The sequence below is a fragment of the Sinocyclocheilus anshuiensis genome, unplaced genomic scaffold, assembly GCF_001515605.1.
Source record: "Sinocyclocheilus anshuiensis isolate Anshui unplaced genomic scaffold, SAMN03320099.WGS_v1.1 scaffold1010, whole genome shotgun sequence".
Classification (NCBI taxonomy): domain Eukaryota; kingdom Metazoa; phylum Chordata; class Actinopteri; order Cypriniformes; family Cyprinidae; genus Sinocyclocheilus; species Sinocyclocheilus anshuiensis.
This window is the reverse complement of record NW_015537936.1, coordinates 1520946-1526289: the sequence shown is the minus strand read 5'-3', so window position 1 is coordinate 1526289 and position 5344 is coordinate 1520946.

Below are 5344 nucleotides of genomic sequence, written 5' to 3'. Positions count from 1 at the left end.
ATTAATGAGGAAAAAAAATTAACTTAAATGATTTTAGCAAATGGCTGCAATATAACAAAGAGTGAAAAATTTAAGAGGGTCTGAATACTTTCCGTACCCACTGTATATATATATATTCACACATTTGGTGAAAATTTCATGTCAACAGCACCTTTAAAAATATATTTACTCAGACAGATGGTGATGTGTTCAATACTTATTTTACCCACTGTATATGTATATATATATATTTAAGTCACTTTAACTATAGTTACATTTGCACTATTTCATGACTTTTTATTGTGCATATTTTCCACATTTTAAAAAGGTGCATCCAAACTTTTGACTGGAACTGTAGGTGTATGAACTGATAAAAATGTAGAGCTTGAATGCAATGTAAATCACTTTGAATAAATATAAAGCAAAAATATAAGCATCTGGCAAATGCATAAATGTAAATGAATGATACCTGGGATGCAATCATTCTTCTTTTAAGTCTGTTTGTTTGACAGGAATGCACTAACAAACAATGAATATTGACCAGCATTTCAACATCGGCATCCCAACAGTCGTTCTAATAATGATGGTGAAGTGAAACGAGAGCCAGAGAGACATACAATGTTCTCAGGAGCGGGAGAGAAAGGCGCCAGTATTTGGCCATTCATTTTGACAAAGAAACTTATTAGGGAAGCAACTATCAGAACACACTGTGCCAGCCTGCGGGGAGATGCTCATAATATTGTGACTCGCTGAGAGGAAATTTATGCCTCTGTGGGAACCTGCCTAATTATACTTCTCTAGTGCACTTCACCGCAGTGTGACAGAATTCACATACACCACAAACACACACTCAACTCTTTAACCTTGGGAACTAGTAAAAGAGTTGAGGCTGGCTGCACCAGCTGTGCTTTACAACTCAGTCTGTGGTGCATTAAAACTTATGCACTACTAAATATTATATAAATATTATGCACTACTAAATATCTATGCATTAAACTTGTGCACTACTAAATATTATATAAATATTATGCACTACTAAATATCTATGCATTAAACTTATGCACTAGTAAATATTATATAAATATTATGCACTACTAAATATCTATGCATTAAACTTATGCACTAGTAAATATTATATAAATATTATGCACTACTAAATATCTATGCATTAAACTTATGCACTAGTAAATATTAAATAAATAGTATGCACTACTAAATATCTATGCATTAAACTTATGCACTAGTAAATATTAAATAAATAGTATGCACTACTAAATATCTATGCATTAAACTTGTGCACTAGTAAATATTAAATAAATAGTATGCACTACTAAATATCTATGCACTAAACCTTTGCACTATTGAAAATGTATATAACATTAAATAATTGTGGAACTAAACTGATTTTAAGGTAATCCCAAAAACAAAAATTTTTAAACACACCATATTTTTCAGAAAACAAGTCACAGTGTTAAGAGAAAAATTATAGTGAGGACGACATAGTTTAAAATTCATTATTAATTTAAAAGGATAGACCACTCCACAGCTATAACAATAACACAGACAAACGATATAATTGGAACCACTTTCAAAACAATATTTTTCCAGCTCATGAAAAATAAAAACATGGACAGCCAATCAGAATCCATCCTCCTTTCTACAGCATAATCATTTAAAGCAGCAGACAACAATAAATAAACAAACAAACAAACAGAATCAATGTTATCCTTTGGCATGGATGCTAATATAGTTATCATTTTAGGTGTAAAAGAGCCTTAAATTATTACATTCAGAAATAGTGGAAGATGTGGTAAGATGCCCCCACTTAAGAACGATAATGTAAAATACTAAATCAACTATTTTTCTATCAAATTTTATTTTGAGCATTTATTTGAATGGTAACACTTTACTTGAAGGGGTGTGCATAAGACTGACATGGCACCTTCATAATCATGACATGACACGTTTGAGGTTTTATGCATGTTTATGACAACTGTCATTAAGTGTCATTCGCTCAGTTATGTCATTTTTAATGCAAATATGACATTATTTGACCTAACCCTACCCCTACCCTTACCCCTAATCATAGCCCATAACAAAGACATCTCAAACAATGTAATCTTTGCATTAAAAATTACATAACTGAGTGAATGACACTTAATGACAGTTGTCATAAACATGCATAAAAAACCTTCATATTCATGACATGTGTCATGTCATGATTATGAAGGTGTCATGTCAGTCTTATGCACACCCCTTCAAGTAAAGTGTAACCATTTGAATAATTGAATAACCAATGAAAGCAGAATCCCAGTAAAGGAGATTCATCTGAAAGGTGACTTATAAACAGACATATGTATATTTACATAATTAATTGTCCATTTTTTAATTGAAGAAATCTCATAATAGCAACACTATGAATGTCAGTTTAATGATTTCACTGTTCGTTTTAATGAAAGTGGAGATGCCTGAAATGTACATCTAATTCATTAAAATATTAAATAATGACCCCATTGATTACAATAAGTATTATATTTAACAGTAATAACAGCACTCTCAAAAGCTGTCACTGGGGTTGTACCCTTTCAAAAGGTACACCTTTGTACCTTTTTTACCCCTAAATTAGTATCTTAATGGTACATGTTTGTACCATTTGAAAAAGGTCCGGTCTCAGTGACAGCTTTCATACCTTTTTTATCCCTACACTGAACATAAATGTTGTTTGTCTTCTTTTGTGTCTTGCATTAAGCACAAATGGTGCAACTAAGGCCTATCAAGTTAAGTACTGGCCTACAAACAAATTAAATAATAGTTACTCAGCCCCCGGTGTGAATTTACATTGCAATTTAAGGAAGAATTCATGAACGGCTGCTGCGACCTCATTCAGTTCAGCTGAAGTCTGTAATGAGAAACCGCGAGCAGGGCTTTAAACGAGCTTTTGGGCTGCAGGTGTCGGATCTGAGGGTGAACCGAAGGCTAAACTGCTCTGCTTCTATCGCTAATTGAATTTATTTTTGTAAATGTCACTGTTATTGTTAACCAGCTGTTGCTGGAGAGGCTAATATGAGTTCGACCGCAAGGTGAATGTTCAGATTATCCTTTAAATTGATTTATCAGAGTGTCCGACAACAAAACACATATTGTAACTGGTCTAAAAAGAATACAATGCTGATATTACATCAGATCTGAAATGATGCGGAACTCATTTTCAAGGCTTTCAAGCATCTGTGTCCTGTTTAATTGTATTTTTTTCTGAGCAAAAAATAATGACTATCATACATTTTTAGCATGATTTAGAAGACACCCACTGAAATGTCATTCAGAGTAACAATATCTTGTCAGGCATATTTAGAACAAGAATCATTAATAACACTGAAAGACTGTATTAAGGATCACAGTGCTGCACTTAAACGCTAATTAGTTATCATTTTAATTCTTTACAAATCTTGGCAACTGTCCTTCAAATCATTATGTTTGACCCATTTTTTAGCAAGAAGCTTTTTTTAATAATTTACAATATTATAAAATTTAGTATTATCACTTAATACTTGAGTACAGGTCAGAATAAGTATCTTGTTTAATTTTTACATAAATATATCTGTTATGCTGAATTTTAAAAAAAACATTATTTCACCCATATTTTGACATTTTAGTTTCACAAAAGTTATTTGAAACACTAAAATAGACACTTTACCTGCATTTAATATGCTTGCTGTGTATATCAAATCACTTTTGTCAATTTAATTTGATTAATTTGAAACCAAAATGGGACATCTCGTCTTTTAATGTCATGCACACACAAAAAAAGAGAGAGACAAAGCCACTATATGAAAAATGTTATCTTTAATCAACTCATGTTGTTCCAAACTTATAAGACTTACTTTATTCTATGGAAAATAAAAGGAGAAGCTTACAGCTGTTTACATACAATAAAGTATATAGAGACCAGGAGATGTAAGTCTTCAAAAAAAGTCAAAAACAGTTTCTTCTGAAACTATACAATATCATTTTGTGAAAAACAAAGCAAAAAATTAATATTTTTTCATTATTACAGTCATATATTATATCAGCATGTTCAAACGTGCTGCAACAAGACTCACTGCAACAGGTTTGACATCAAAGTTGCCAAAGATTAGACAGATTTTCTTCCACGTAGGAAATAAAGTTCGGAAAGACACAAGGGGCGAGTAAATCTTCATATCTGAACTATTCCTTCAAATAAAGCTATTCAAATGATCAGTGCTGGGAAAGTTACTTTTAAAAGTAATGCATTACAATATCGCATTGCTCCCTAAAAAAGTAACTAATTATGTTACTTAGTTACTTTTTATGTAATGCGTTACGTTACTTTTGTGTTACTTTTGCGTTACTGTTTAAATTTAGGCAGGGCTTTCTTGTTTTTTAATATAAAAAAAGTTCTAAAGATTGTGGAAATAATAGGACGCAGGAGAAGAAAGTTCAACACTCTTTAGCAATAAAAATAAATAAATAAAAAGTCATTTTTGCAGCTTAGTATAGTTGAATTGGATCATTGAAGGTCAGCAGCAAAGACATTGCAACATATATCACAAGTTTGCATAATATTCTGAGTTTGCATTTCACTGTTTTTATTCATTTCATTACACTTCATTACAGAGATGGAAAACAAAGTCTGAGCATAAAATGGCACTCAGAGTACTCAAACCCAGGCTGGACTTTCATTGTGAGTGCATTTGTATAAAGGAACAGATATGAAACAACATTTCCCCCATTGGCTATAATTTTATAATTCATTGTGATTTTATGCAATAATAAATCTAGCCGCTCAGACTGCTGGCAACCGAAGACCATTGGACTCAAAATCAATCTCAGCGTAATCAGAAGAAGCATCAGATCCACAATCCTCCCCACAGCGAAGATCAGGCCCTCAATAAAGTTTGTCACAAGCAGAAAATAAATCACATGAGGGGTAATTAATCACAGAAACTTCAGCAACAGTCACTTTCAAATGAATAGCTGGAAGAAATGGAGACTCCAACAACTTTCACAACAAACTAGAAATCTCATCTCTGTGTGCTGAATTCAAATATATATCTAGAAAATAGATATTGAGAGTTCCTCAAAGTGGAAAAAAAGAGCTTGATTGCGTCACATAAAAAGAAAGCTAGAAAGCACATTAGAAAATAAATAACATGCACATCAAACTAATTTTCCTCCATGAACTCCATACACGGTCATCTCTGTTACTGAACACTTCATTCACTCAGTAGTGCATTTGGGCTGCGGTTAACAGCAGTATTAGGCCATGGTTTCCCAGCATGCCTTGCTGCAGCCATTAGAGACAAACTCTGAATTATTTCTGTGTGTGTGTGTGTGTGTGTGTGTG